Raw genomic sequence first — 15,289 nt, 5'->3', positions numbered from 1 at the left:
CTGCCACTCTGAGTTCAGAGGGGCCTACATCGGCAGGGGTGGAGGATGTCTTTGTTGATGGCCCAAAGTATTTTTCTACCTAGTGAACACCCACGCATCCTTCAGTGCCCAACTTAAACGTCACCTCCTCAGTGGAGCCCTCCAGGATCCACTATGTCCTTCACCTACTAGGTACTTCCTTCCTAGCAGGCCCTGCCCCTGTCATGTGCAAACTGACACATATCCTGTGACTAGAAACTTTGTGGTCGTTTAATTTCTCTCTCCTCCTGGCCTGCAGGCTCCAAGCAGGCTGACTGCGATGTCCATTGTTGTCTCACCCATACTTATCATATGGTGCCTGGCACGTGGAGGGGCACTATACATGTTTGTGGGGGGAAAAACATGTCTGGAAGCATGCTTGATCAAAGGCTTGGGGGGGATCACACATGGGTGATTGAGGGACAGAAGAGGTGAGTCTGTTGGACATGTAGAGTTCACAGTTTGAAACAAAAGGCTCTCAGGCCGGCTGGGCCGTGGAAGCCCTTAAAACACGAGGCCAGAGAGCTCTGACCTGAGTCTGCCAGCAACGGGCAGCCACTGAAGTGTGGCGTAGGAGAGTGTCACTAACAGAGATTAACCGATGGCATTTTAAAGCAACATGTTTCTGAAAACGCAGTTGATGAAATTGTCGTTTCTACCTTTGTCGTGGTTGTTAGGAAACTGCATTTTGACAAGTCAGGCTCTCAGTTCTGTGCATCATGGGAAATTTATCTGAACAGGGAAGGTGTGCGGGAGCAGTGTGGGACAGCTTCTCCTGGATTTCCACAAAGGGGTCAAACCGACTGTGAGCTGGCAGCCAGCTGGGCAAAAATCAGCGCATGTGAGGAAGAAACGGGCAGGCTGAGTTACTGCCCAGCCTGAAGACCAGGTATTCTGAATCCAGGCATGGGTAGAGCCTGGAGCTTCTAGCCACACTCCTCTTCTTGCTGGGAAGCCCTCTCCATTGGCCATCTGTCACATTCCTCCAGCCTTCTTTGGTTCAGAGTAGATGTTACCTCTTCCAGGTGTTAGTCACTCAGTTGTATCCGATTCCTTTGCAACCCCCTGGACTAGAGCCCATCAGGTTCCTCTGTCTATGGGATTCTCCAGGCAAGAATACTGGAGTGGGTTGCCATGCCCTTCTCCAGGGGATCTTCCTGACCCAGGGATTGAATCCAGGTCTCCCACATTGCAGGCAGATTCTTTACTGTTTGAGCTACCCAGGAACCACCCGCTAACAGCCCCTTAAGGAGAAACACCCCCCCCCCCCCCCCCCGCATGGCAGAACTGTGCTGTATCTAGACCACTGTCTGCTGTGGGAAGGGATTAACTGTCTCTATTCTGCTGAGGCAGGGACAGTTCATGGTGGGCATAGAGGTGAGTGCTGGTTCTACCAGACATTAAAATATATTCCAGAGCTATACTGTCGAGACAGGAATAGACAGATCAATAGAATAGGCAATTCCCAAAATAATGGAAGAGTAGTACTCTATAAACATGGTGCTTCCAGTCAGTGGGTGAAGATGAGTTATTTAAAAGATGATATTGGGACAATTTGGATAGCCATTAAAAAAAACAGAATAAGCTAGAGCTTTGCCACACTTCTTTCTTTTTAAATTGGAGTATAATTGCTTTACAAGGTTGTGTTAGTTTCTGCTGTACAACAACCAACACCAACATCAGCTATATGTATACTCATATTCCCTCCCCACTAAGCCTCCCCTCCCCCACCCACTCCTCTAGGTCATCAGAGAGCCCTGAGCTGAGCTCCCTGTGCCGCACAGCGGCTTCCCACTAGCTGTCCAGTTTATACACGGTAGTGCATGCATGTCAGTACTACTCTCTCAATCCACCTCGCCCTCCTCTTCCCCTGCTGTGTCCACAGGTCCATTCCCCACGCTTGTGTCTCTACTTCCGCCCCGCAAGCAGGCTCGCCTGCACCACTGTTCTAGACTGCATGTATATGCATGAATATATGATATTTTTCTCTTTCTGACTTGCTTCACTCTGTGTGACAGGCTCTAGGTTCATCCACCTCATGACCTACTACTTAGTTTTGTTCCTTTTTATGGTTGAGTAATATTCTGTTGTATATATGTACTATAGCTTCTTAATCCATTCATCTGTCAATGGACATCAAGGTTTCTTTCATGCCCTGGCTCCTGTAAATAGTGCTGCAATGACCATTGGGGTACATGTGCCTTTTTGAATTATGATTCTCTCAGTTTCCCTCACTTCTTATATGGAGATAAATTACAGATAGAATAAAGATTTAACTCTAATGAAGCTATAAATGCTCTAGAAGAAAATATGGGTGAATTACATTTATAATCTTAGAGTGGAAAAAAAAAAAAAAAAACCCTTTGTTTTGACCTGAAATCCTAAAGCCCTAAGGGAAAAAAACTAACTGGATGATATAAAAATGTAAAATTTTCATATGGCAAAAAATCGCATTGTAAACAAAATAAAAATAACAAAAAGAAAACATATTTGCAAATTTTATAACAAAAGACTAATATCCTCCCTTTCTAAATAATTCTTACAAAAAATAAAAGACCACAACCCAGTAGAGAAAATGGCAAAGAATATGAATAGTTTTTTTTTTTTAAAAGAATTACATGTGACCAGTAAACACATGATATGCATAAATATAGGCTCCCATTCCCAAATGAAGAGGGCAAAGAGAGACACCATTTTTCACTTCTCAGATTGGTGAAGATGAAAGAGGTTGCTGATACCAAGCGCTGACAAGCCTGTAGTGAAATGGGAACTGCCAGGCGCCACTGGCCGCTGAGGAAACTGGTGCAGCAGCATCTGTGGAGAGGCTGCTGACCAGCACTGTGAGAAGCAGCCTCCTGATGCTGCCAACAAAAGCTGCTGCTGAACCAGTACTCCCTCTGGGGGAAGGGGCAAGCTTGTGTTTTAACCTAACCTCAGAAGTCATAGACCCTCAATTCCACTGCCCTATCCATTGTGCCAGGGGACCCAGGGCGTGATACTTGGAGGCAAGGCTCATCTGGGGACAGCTGGGAGGCTGGCAGTTTCTAATGTCAAAGGGGAAATTTTGGTGTCAAACACATTAAAAACACTTTTATTATCCACTTTGTAGATGAGGAAACCGGTACCCCAGGACACTTGTTTGGTGTCACAGCCAGAACTGGAACCAGTCCCATTTGGCTAAACTCTTTCTAGTCCACCTCCTTCATGGTCACCCCCAAACCACTCCTGATATATAATAAGATATAATCTAATCTCCTCTGATCTCATAATTTAGACTGCATGACTTCCTCGCTCTTAGAATAAAAGTCCCACACCTCGCGGTAGTGTCCAAGGCTCTGAGTGCTGGGCCTGCTACATGCCCTCTCCCCCTCCGCTCCTCCCAACCTCCCCCTTGCTCTTTCCAAGTCTCTTCCCGCCTCAGGGCCTATGCACTAGCTGTTTTCCTCTACCTGCAAGACTGTGCCCCCAAGTCTTCACCCAGGGGTCAACTTCCACCATCCCAGGGGCAGGGCCCATGTGGGCTTTCTCACACTGAGGGGCTTCCTTGACTACTCAGCCCAGAGCCCACCTTGTCTCCCCTGTGTGCCCTCCACCCCTCACCCCCTCATCTCCGCTTCTCCTTCACCCCATCACCACTGCATCCCATGTCTCCAGGATCTGACCAGGAGTCAAACTTCGCATTCTGTTGTCATTTCTCTTTAGTCTCGTGATGGGGAACTGTCAGGCTGATGACAATGAATCTTTGAGGAACCCGAGACACTTGTGGAGAGTCAGTCTTTCAGTATTTCTTGTCTGGTTGTCTCTTCATGATCAGATTCAGGTTAAGTATTTTGCGCGGGAGGACTTGACATGAGGAGAACTCAACACAGGTGATGCTGTGAGTTCTCACTGCATCCCTTCAGGAGGTGAGCACATCGTTTCAGGTGGGCTCCACTTCAGGGTCTGCGGATTTGATCACTTGGTTGAGGAGTGTCTGCCAGCCTTGCCTTGGGGCAGGTACATGTGTCTTTTATAAGTAATTTGCAGGGAAAAGCATTTTTGAATGCACTGAGATGCTTGAATAGTATCTATTCTGGTCACGATAAGATCCTGTTATTCCTAATCACGAACCACTGGTTCCCATGGTCAGGTCCCTGCTCCTGGAGCATGCTTGTTTCATATGGGAATCTGCCTGGAGTGGTTTGCTGCTTAAGAAGCTCCACAGAGCAAATGCCGCCATTTACAAAGGCACCCACTGTATGTAGAGCCTGGAAGGGATATGAAGGCAGTACTGCACCCTTAAGCAGACAAGAGTAGCCTTTCTCTGTTGTGGTCTCTCACCAGACTGGGGCTGGAAGAAGAGACACATCACTGGGAGAATTAGTGGTCAAGAAACTAGGTCATGCCATTCCTTGTTGGGACCCATGCTGTGGCCACTTTAAGGAGATGCGCAAAGACGCTGAAAACAACCTACACAAGGTTACTCAAGGAGTAGGCAGCTCCTGCAGGAATTAAAGAGCCAGGTTTCTGCAGGCTTCAGCACACAGGAAAACTCTAATTCGCAGTGCTGCTAAACAGCCAGGCTTCTCCAGGGCCCCCAGCCACTTCCTGTGGGTCGAGTGGGGCTGGAGCTGTTTTATCTCAGCGATGGTAAATGAGTTCACATTTCATGCCTAGAGAAAATCACTGCTCTGCCCTTCTGGGCGGCACTAGCTCTCTTATTTGTCAGAGAAGAGGTGGGTTATCTGGGTTCAATTCCGCCTTTGAACACCAGTTGGATCTGGGTTTATATTTCAAGCCCAGATGTCCACCATTGCTGTGAAATCGTGACTCAGGCCAGGAGAAGTCAAAGGTCTCCAGAAATGTTGGGGGAAGCGATGGGAAATCCTGGGCTTGAATTATGTCATTTGCAGAGTGAGGAAGGGCAGTTCCCGTGTTGAAAACAGCCACATTTCCCTGTATGAATTCAAGAATCATGGCCACTAGTTAATTCTAAAAATCATTATCTGTGTGTGGACAGATAAGGCAGTGAAGTTTCCAGACTGTCTCCTACCACAGAGGAGGGGACGTAAAGATCTCATGGAGAGGAGGGAAGAGAACTGGTTTGAAAACACATTTGGTTTTAGGGATGAAAGGTGCTAATGAGTAACATGCTTAGAGCCTCTTTTAAAAATAAAGTGTGGGGCTTATATCGACAGTGAAATCTTTAGCGTGTGCAGAAGGAAGTCTATGCGCTGTTAATTCGATGTGTTGTCATCTTTTTATTTTTCTAATGGGTGAATACTGAGCCCTGAACCTGTGATATTGTATTTCTAACTCGTACCTGTAGAGGGAGCCTTGTTTACCTCGGATTGTTCACAATGCAAAGCTTTCAGTGGAAGAAAGAAAAAGGCTTTTTACAGAAAAAAAAAAAGTTGGAGGGTTAAAGGCAGTCTGTTTCAAAATTGCAAACAATCCCGCTGGCTGTCTCGTTTTCTCTTCTTCGCTGGTTTCCCTGTGAATGAATTGTAGCATAAAGCCAGTAGAAATTGCCCTTCCTCTTTGGATGCGACCAGAGGAATCAGGAGATGGGATCGTTTCTGGTGGTTCTTTTTTTTTTCTTTTCTTTTGCTATTTCCTCACAGAATTCTACGAGGGCAGCTCTCCAACCCCGTTAAAACAGTTTTTCTGAAGGCTGACCTGTTGGAGGGTGTGGATTTGGGGAGGGAGAGTCTGCCCCTGACCCGTCTTCTCTGTAGGGATCTAATCCTGCTTTCGGGGAGGTCTAATTCTGCTGTTGGGATACGAGCGCGCTATGTTCCAGGCTGAGTCTGAGGCTGCTCAGAGGTCCGGGGTCCCACACCCCAGCGACGGCCGGTGCGGTCTTCTCCTGCACCCAAGGTGCACGAGGACCGTCTGCGCGCGGCACCGCATCTCTGATCCGCGCGGGTCCTCCCCCTACTGCGATGCTGTGTCTGGACCGCGCGCTCCCGGGTCTGGGATGGAGCAGCATTCTTGATGTTATCCTGTTACTTTACAGCTGTACCCTGCGCGTCTTCAGGAGCCCGCGCAGTGTGGTTTAGGGGAGCACAATGACCGGCGGGTGGGGGAGCGGGGACGGACCCGGGAGCAGGCTGGCGGCGGGCGCTGGAGATGGTGGAAATGTTTGGGTCGCACAGGTGAGCGCACCCGGACTCCGAGGCGCCCGCCAGTAGGGAAGGGGAGCAGGGGAGGGTGGAAACTAAGTGGTGGGAAAGAGACAAAGGAAGAGTGAAGAAGAGAGATGGTGCGGAATAGAGGAGGGGGATGGGAGGGGGCAGCGCGTGGGCAGCAACGCCGAGGAGCCCGAGCTTGAACTTGATCGAGAAAAGGTGGGGGCCCAGAGGCTGGGGGGCGGGCAGCACAGAGCCGACCACGTGCCTGTCTTTCCCAGACCCGGGGCTCCCTCTGAACGCCGGGGAACCCAGGCCTCTGGCCCAACAGCCCCGCCCAGCGAGGACCCGCGTCCCCTGGAAACCCGGGGACGCGTAGGGGTCGAGGGCTGCCGAAGGCCCAGGGTGCCGAGAGTTCCTAAAGGTGCCTGAGTCACTTTCTTTGGGTCAAGTCTCTCTTCTGGCCTGAACGCGGATAGCCGACCGCGCGCCGCCCGCCAACCCTCACCCCGGACTCGAAGACTGGGTCCTCCGGGAGCAAGGGGCGGGCACAGACCCCAGCGCCTTCTTTCCCGGGCTCCGTCCCCCGCAAGAATCTTCCTCCTAGCGCTTCCCCCTTAAGGGCGCTCACCCCCGGGGGCGCTCGGCGGCGCGTCCAGCGCGCCCTCATCCCTCCCCCTACCTGGCCCAGCACCCTCTCCTTCCTTCTCCCCACTCCCCCTCCCTCTTTTCTCCTCTCTCCCCCTCCCCCCGCCCGGGCCCACTCCTCCCGCCTGCCCGCCCGCCCCTCCACCTCCTCGGGCTGCTCCTCCTACTCCCCCAGCGTAAGCCCTCCCTGCGTTCCCCTCCCCCCGGCCCCCGCCCCGTGCCGGGTCCCGCCCCCCTCCCCCGCCTCCCCGTGCCCGGTGCCCCCCTCCCCCTTCCTCCCTCCCGGCCGCGGCGCCGCCGCCGCCGCCGCCGCCGCCGCCGCCGCTCGCCTGGGCCCTCCCCCCGGCCACCCCCGCCCCCGGGCCGGGCAGTGACGCGCCGCGGCGGTGCCAGCCCCTCTCCCCGGGCGGCCGCGGCGGCAGCAGCAGCAGCAGCAGCTGGAGCTGGAGGGCTGTCACCGCCGCCCGCCCCGCTCACTCGCCGAGCCCGACCGCCCGTCTCCGCCTCGCCTCCCGCCCAGGTACGGAGTCCGGCCCGGATCCCCGCGATCGGGCCGTTTCCGGGCCCCTGGGCCGCCGCCCCCCCTTCTCCCGCCGCTGCCGCCGGCCGTTGAGCTGCGGTTAGGGGGGCGGGAAACTGGGGGGGTTCCGGGGAGGGGGACGCGGGGGAGCTTCCTGCGCCGAGGCTGAGGCGGGGGGCGCGCGGAAGCGGCTGCGCCCTGGGCGGAGTGGGCTGGGGCGCGGGGTGGGGGGCGGGTAAGTGGGACCAAGTGTGGTGGGGGAGGTGAAGCCTGCACTCCGGGGGCCGCGGGGCTCTTTAGAGGGGCGCCCGGCCCCGAGTGCGGGGGGCTGCCGGGCGCACCCCACTCCCGCGCCGTGCGCGCCGCCGGTCCTGGGGGGCGGTGATTGTGTGCGCCGCGCCGCGGTATTGTGCCGCGGCCGCAGGGTTTGCGGCGGGCTCGGCACCGCGTCCCGGGGAGGCAGGCATTCGCAGGCGGCGGGGTGGGGGCCGGGCTCGAGTGGCAGCCGCCGAGGCTGTAGCGAGAAGGGAAGTGGACTGTTTGGAGATGTGAGGACGGGAAGCGTTGAGTGGCAGGGAGGGGCTCCCTGCCTCGGCGCGGGGAGTTGAGACGGGGTTTGCAGAGTTGAGCCCACTTCAGCAGACCCCAGCCCCTCCCTGGACCAGACCTGGTGCCCCTGTCAAGTGAAGGATCGGAGCAGAAGCTTGGGGTTTCGGCGGCCCCTGTCTTAGGGGCATTCCTTACGGACCGGGGCGCATGGGTCGGGGGCAGCTGGCCAGAGCCTGGGCGCGCGCCCGGGTTAAGTTAGATTTACACCTCCGTCCGCCGCTCTCGCTTCTCCGAGGCCGGACACTTTTTCGGGCGGCGGGGGTTGGGGGAGTGCACTTCACGTTTTTATTCCAGCCGCTCGGGTTCAGAAGTGACCCCCCCCCCCAACTCTACTCCCACCTGGAGCCGCGTTTGCCCTAGTCCAGTCGCCCCTAGCGGGCCGCGCTTCCTGGGGGAAGTTCTCATTAAGCCTCGCTAATTAGCATTATTCCTGGAGAAAGGTTAAGGTTAGACCGTCCTTTTCCTTATCGGGAGGCCCACCCCCTTCCTCCCCATTCCCTTCTTCCTCCCTCCTCCCCAAGAGCACAAAAGCACGAAAAGAAAGTGTGAAGAGGCGCAGATCAATGGAGAAGCCACAAACCCATTAATTCAAACGGAACCTTTTCCCCCCTCTAAAACATTGATTTTTCTTTCTGTCTGCTCTGAGGGGAGATTAATAACCTCCTGATTTCACCTGAAATGGTGTTTGGACTCTGTGATTTCCTCCGCTTTCTGAGAAGGATTGTGGCTTGAAATAGATTCTCCCTTGAGATAAAGCCCTACTTATCCCAGAATGAGCTGGAAACCCCAGCCTGGGCCCCTGTCCTACCAGGTTGGGGGTGTGGGGAGAGGGTTGTGGGGCTCTCATAATTGCTCCAGAGAGAGTCATGACCAGGGGCCCCTTCCTGCCTGCCCCTTGCTTCTGGGCTTCGGGTTGTTCTGAGGGAACGACCCATAAAGGGTGATGGTTTAGCCAGGAGGTAGTGAATTACCCCTACATTGGAAACCCATTACAGCCTGAATTCTTAGGTGAATACTATCAAGCTTAATTTAATCCCATCTCAAGGTGGGCTTCTTTTGGAGAGTGGGGGTTGGAGACAGCACCACCCCGCTCCCGCATCCACTGCACTATGGCTGGGTGCCAACACCCCATTCAGCACAGTCCTGAGGAACAGCAGGAAACCAAGCACCCGGGGCCTTCCTCCCAGCTGGAAAGGCTGATTTGGGAGAACTTATGTGGCCTGAGTCACCCTGGGGCCATGTGGAGCTGCACTGGCCCTGAGTTGCTCAAGAACTTTTTTTTTTGTCTTGTCTGGGTCCTTTTCTTGGAAGGAAACTCCTGCAGGGGATTAGTGCAGAGTGGTTTCTCTAGAGCCCACTTTTCTGCTGGAAGAACCTTGTCTGCTGAAGCTCATCTCTCCAGCCTCCCTTTTTTAAAGAGACCCCTGTTCGTGGCAGGGTCTGGGGTATCAATGAGGCCCTCGTGGTGAGGAGTGCTGGGAAAACAGCCAGTTGCCTTTGCTTGGGAAACAAAAGCCCGTTTTACACTCAATACACTAGTAGGAAGGTGCTGAAAATGCTCACCCCAGCATCCAGGCACCCGTGACAGCCGAGACAACAGAGCATCCCTGTGTTGATGCAGACGTCTCTGACAGACCCTGTGCATGTGTGTGCGTGTGTGTGTGAGAGACAGAACCTAAAATGTGGTAGGTGATTGGCTATGTCAGCTCTCCCCACTTCATGTTTCCCAGAAGAGCTTGTATGGCTAGAAAACAGAGGAGGTATGCTGGCAGGAAGGAGTGGAATTGAGCGGAGTGTCCCAAGGAGCCTGGCATCTGCCCCTGGTGGCCAGGTGAGCTTGGGATGAGGGCATGAGCTGCAGCCTTGGGACTCCCTAGCCCCCAGGAGCTGTGGCTCAGACCACCCTAAGATGTCATTTGTGCTGTTCCTTCCCAACCAGGATTTTGAACCCTTGTTGCTTTGGATCCTGGGGGAGGGGGGGGGTTCGTCTTCCATTAATAAGCCATCTGATGAGCTGAAGTGGTTAAGTTGGGGTCAAATGCGGTTCAGTACCTCCTTGGCATGCTCAGAAGGCTGTGTGTGTAATGCTCGCTGACATGGAGACAGGCAGGGGAATTGCCTCGCGCTGAAGAATTTCCAGGGCCTGGGAGGGGCCTACAGGTGTTCCAGAAGGAGGTGCTCACTTTGTCCACTCTGGTGTCCGCCGGTTTGGGGTAGAGCAGTGCCAGGGCAGCTGCCTTGAGCCTGGTGGTCTTCCTGGCAGGAGCTTCAGCCTCTCATCAAACCCACCCCAAGAGGCTGGACAGAGAAGGGGTCTGTTTCCTGCCTGGCCCATGCCTGCCTCCCACCCCTCCTCTGAAACACACACCCAAGGCTCCTGATCAGGGCTTACTGCTCACAACGGCACTAAATTCGCAGCAAATCCTTCTCCCTTTCTCTCTCAAAGCAAGCAGTAGAGATAGAGTTACAGCTCTGAGGATAGGCCTGGAAAATGTTGTGTGAGGCACACCCCAGGATCCCTGTCCTGGAGGATGCAAATGGCTCAACTTCAGAGGCACCAGGAACCCAGTTCCCAAGAAATTGACCCCAGTTGTAAAATAATCAGGTTACTGATAGCACCTGCCCCTGGTTACACGCCATGGATACAGGCGCGTTTCCACCATTTCCCCTCTGGTCTCCCATTTTCTCCTCCTCCTGGGCTGGGCAGCGGTTGGTGCTAGTTTGCCTGCAGAGGAGGAAGGGCCTCAGAACCTGGGTGGAGAGAAACTGAACCTGCCCGTGAATTCTGGACTGCAGATAAGAGCAGGGAGGGTCTGGTCGGCTCCTCTCCTCCTGCCCAGAGTCAGGGCTCCCAGACTGGGGTGTGTCCCAGGAGCAGCCTTGGGTGCTGTCTTCCTGCCGTCCCCCCCCCTGCCCCCGCCCCGGCTCTTGAGTTCCCTTTCCAGAAGGGCAGTCGACCCAATGGCCCTGTGACCCCGCAAGTGGCTCAGGTCCTTTGGCGCCAAATAAATGATGACCTTTTGTCAACAGGTGGGCAAGGCTGCAGCCTGCAGGGTGTCTGAAGCCAGAGCCAGGAGTCACGTGGGGTCTAGGAAGAGGGGCCCCAGAAGTAATGGATTGTACACACTCTATTTTTTAATGAAAGTTTCAATGAAGTTTGTTTACAGAAAGATAAATTAGTAGACCAGGTTTCCTTGAGATTCCAGAGTGCCCGACTTGTGACCTCTGGGCCTGCTCTCCGTAACCCTCACCATCACCTCCTGCAGGTCCCTCAGGCCCAGGTATGTCCCACTCTGCTCATCTCTGACAGGCTCTGAACTGTGTGCTGGTAATTGCCTGTGTCACTGGCCTGCTCCTGGAGCCTGGGCCTGGTGTGAGCCAGTGAGGTGACAGTCTGCAGGGGGCTTTGCTGTAGCAGATGGATGGCAAAGGGGGCTTGGGCAGCCTTCTCTTGGCAGGTCCGCCCGGAAGTGAGGATATAGGAGCTGATTTTGATGAGAACTTATAGTTTGGTGTATTTTTTTTAGTTAGGCATCATAAATGTGATTTCTTGCTTAAAAATTTACTGTATCAGGGACTTCCCTGGTGGCCCAGTGGCTAAGACACTGCGTTCCCAGTGCAGGGGGCCAGGGTTTGATTCCTGGTGGAGGAACTACATCCCGCATGGGACAGCTAAAGATCCAGCATGCCACAACTAAGACCACAGCTAAGGCCAAATAAAAATAAATTTTTAAAAATTTCTGTATCAATGGTATCAAAAGCTTAAATAGAACCATCACCCACAGAACAGGGATTCATGTGGCAAAACACTGGGGGCTGTGGGCACACTCACTGGGGAAAGCTTGGTAGTCAGTGAATAAGTGGAGAGGGGGTTCTCCAGCCCCCTTCTCCTTCAGTGCTTACACGTGGGTCAAAAGTTGTCTCTGTCCTTCCCTGAATAACAGAGCCCTGGAGGGAAGGAGTCCTGCTGTGGTCTCAGCGCTCCTAATACAGCACCAGCACGTAGTAGGTGGTCCATCAGTGCGCATCTATTCATTGATAAGAGTGGTCCCGGTGTGGGTGTAAATATAGCTTCACCTCCCATGAATTTCCTTTGGGTCTCATCCTGAGACGCTTTGTTGTTAAGGCATCTGGTTCTTTGGACTGAAGGGAGGAAGTGTGGTGAGGCGGCCCCTCGGAGTGGTGGACTGTGATGTGGGCGCTGAGCAGACTGCTTGGGTTCAGATCTCACGAGCCCTGGGGCAGCTAAGGCAGGTCCAAGGCGGGGAGGGCGGGTACCAGATCCGGAGAGAGAGGCCTGAAACGGGTGCCTGCTGTTCCTATTGGACAAGGAAAGCTCAGACAACCCTCGTCTCAGAGCCCCTCATGGATGGGCACTGGGTGCTCTTCCTTATTGGGTGATCGCAATTCAGTGTAAAATGTAGCCCACCTCTGCCCAGTTTGGCCTGTCCAGGCAGGGAGATGTGAAGGAGGGCCATTTGGGGAACAGTTAAGTGATCTGAGCCAGAGAAACCCGAGGCTCTGCATGGGGGCGCCTGGCAGCTGCAGGCAGGGAATGCCGCACGGCAGCACGCTGCCACCCGCCTGCCAGCCAGGGTCCAGGTTTCATATGGTCTCCATTCAGGAACCGTGTGTAACAGGACCAAGCCCCTGCTTGTCAGACTGATGCCGCATCCTCGTTAAACCCCAGTGTCATGCCAGGCAACTCAGCCAATTTGACTGGTCTCACTGGCTTTGTCCAGAGAACATAGAGCCTGCTCCCCACTCTTGGAAGGACTTAAGGCTGTCTGGGGGAGAGAGGGCAGAGAGCCACTGTGCTGGCCACTGCAGCTGAGTTCTCTGCTGCCCAACTGCCGGGCTGATGGTACAGACAGGCAGACCGTGTGAGGAGAGGTGGGATGGAGCCTGAGCTGGACTTGATGGAGAAGGGGGACGTGCGTTTGGAGTTTGGGTTCTGAGGTGCACCGTGGGCATTCCAGGTGAGGGGCTAGGAAGGAGGCTAGCGTCTGGGCCTTCAGGACTGTACGCTTCTGGCTCTGCTCATGACCTTGGGTGAGTGCCTTCACCCCTTGGAGCCTCGCTTCCTCATCTGTAGAATGGGGCTGATAACTGCATGCACCCAGTGGGCCTGTGATGCACTTGGCAACTGATAAACCATGGCTTCCATCGTTGTTTTAAACTGTGGCCGAGTGGGGCTAGAGTGAGGTTTAGCACTGCACCCAGCAGTTCTGAATTGTCCTTGCTCCTTGATGAAGAAAACCTGTGTGTTTGGTGGAACTCCTTTCTCTGAGTGGAAGATGCCCACCGGGATTATGTGCCCCTTAGGAGGAGACACCCCGAATGGCTTCACTGCCCACGCAGCTCCCCCATCCCCTAGTCACAGTGGCCTCCTGACTGCCTGCTGGAACTTACCAGCGTGTGGCAGCGTGTGGGTTCCAGCGTGTGCTGGAACCCACCAGCTCCCCACACGGACCGGCTGTCACAACTTCCTCACTTCTGCAAGCCTCTGCTCTGATTGTCTGACTGGCAAGGCCCTTCTTGGCCACTCTGGGACACAGTCCTGCAGGTTCCTCGCCCCTCTTGTCCTGCTTTATTCTTTATTGTGTTGCCCTCACACTCCCGATGTTATGAGTTTTTCTGCTGATGGTCCCTCTCCCCCGCTGTCCCTCTCCACAGTGAGCACCAGGAAGGCCATGACTTGTCCACAGGTAAATTTTCCAGCATCTAAATGCAGTAGACGTGGGTTCGATCCCTGAGTTGAGAAGATCCTTGGAGAAGGAAATGGCATGGACTGTATAGTCCATGGGGTCACAAAGAGATGGACAGAACTGAGCGAGTTTCACATAGATGTTCATTAAATAACTTGTTGAATGGATGGAGAATTTTGAGTGGGTGGTGCTTCCAGATGTTTAATAGACTACTTGTCCTTTAAGTCACAAGTGTTTCCACAAGAGCCAGGAGAAGGCCTTCCTGCTTCAGCTGGGACTTCAGGGTCCAGTGACCCCAGGACAGCCAGGAAGGAGCCAAAAGCCCACTCGAGGATGGCCCAGTTCCTGGCTCCCAGAACCCAGATACCCCTCTGAGGGTCCTTCTCCCCACCTGCTCACCACCCCTCACCCACCTGTCCCTGCCCAGTTAGCGCAGGGACAGTCATGTTGCCCTTTTTGCAGAGAGAACCCTTTGAACGTGTGTGTGTCCCTCCAGGTATGAGAATGCAGTCTGAGTGAGTGGGCTTTCACCCAGGGACAGCTGTGGAGGCGCATTCTTGTGTATGAGGAGCAGGGAGCCTGTGGGAGGGAGGCAGGGCGGCTGTGTGTGTGTGTGTGGTGGGCCCCTAGGGCACACGTGGTCCCTGTGTCCCAAGGCTCTGTGCAAGCAGCATGGGGACCCCTGAGCTGGGCAGAGCTGTCGTCCTCCTGATTCAGCCACAGAAGATGCCCACTCTTCTGTGCTGCCCAGAAGCTGTAAATCCCAGGAAACTCCCTGCCAGCCGGGCTGGTGGGGGAGGGCGTGGAGGAGCACCCGCTGGTGGCCTGGCACTTGCGGAGCAGATGTGTCTGCCTCGGACAGCAGCCGAAGAAGAAAGTTCGAACCGGAGTGTGTTTGCTTGCTGTAAAAGAGACCTCTGTGAGGGGCCCCTGGAGGGAGGCTTTGGGGGGGATGGTGCTCTGCCAGAGGTCCTTACTGGGGGCCCACAGAGGCCATTGTATCTTGCCGGATGGGGGAGGGGAGGGGGCAAAGCCAGAGCTCCAGGGTGTGGGAGCTGCTGGGTCATCTTTCTTGTGTTTTACAGCCAGCTCCCAAACACAGTTGCTAGCTGCTGCTCCTGAAAGAGGCTGGGCCTGAAGGAGGTGGGGTCCCTTCCCACTGGAGAGCTGGGTGGAAGGGGCCCCGCCCCGGGGGTTCCCGGATGCCTGGCCCAGGGCTCGCTGAAGCCAGCAAGGGGAGCGGAGGCAGGCGTGGTCCTCGCCTGCAGGCCCTCCGGCTGTTTGGAAGGCCCTGGCGGCCCCCCAGGCCCTTGAGCCGAACCCCCTTTGCGGTCTGATCCAAACCCTCGCCTGCCCCACCCCCTTCCTTCGCTATACTTCTGGGGCTGGCCTTTTCAGCTCTGGAAGCCGCCCAAGAGCATATCTTTGAAGCACAGCAAAGGTTAGGAAGGAGGAAGACAGAAATGTCCTCTGGGCTGGGGGAGTGGGAGAAAGGAATTCCATGCATGCTCCACAGGAGTTGGGCGGCCGGCGTGGTGGGGGCCGTCAGCCTGGCCTCGGCAGTGCCCGACGTGTCCTGCTGCCCACGTCTGCCTGCCTGGCCCTATGTGGAGTGAATCCTTCTCCCAAGGCTGTTGGCAGGGAGTAGGGAGCAGTGGCCCTTGTTTACGGCGCCT

The 15,289-nt window shown here is 54.8% G+C and overlaps 1 protein-coding gene across 1 annotated transcript in view; it reads left to right on the top strand.

Annotated features, from left to right (window-relative positions):
• NOL4L (nucleolar protein 4 like) overlaps positions 1 to 15,289 on the top strand; it is a 128,343-nt gene that overhangs the window by 88,995 nt on the left and 24,059 nt on the right. The gene's annotated exons all lie outside the window — the stretch shown is intronic.

The sequence above is a fragment of the Capricornis sumatraensis genome, chromosome 15, assembly GCF_032405125.1.
Source record: "Capricornis sumatraensis isolate serow.1 chromosome 15, serow.2, whole genome shotgun sequence".
Classification (NCBI taxonomy): Eukaryota; Metazoa; Chordata; class Mammalia; order Artiodactyla; family Bovidae; genus Capricornis; species Capricornis sumatraensis.
The sequence above is the reverse complement of the archived record's forward strand: the minus strand, read 5'-3'. Positions and strand labels throughout refer to the sequence as shown.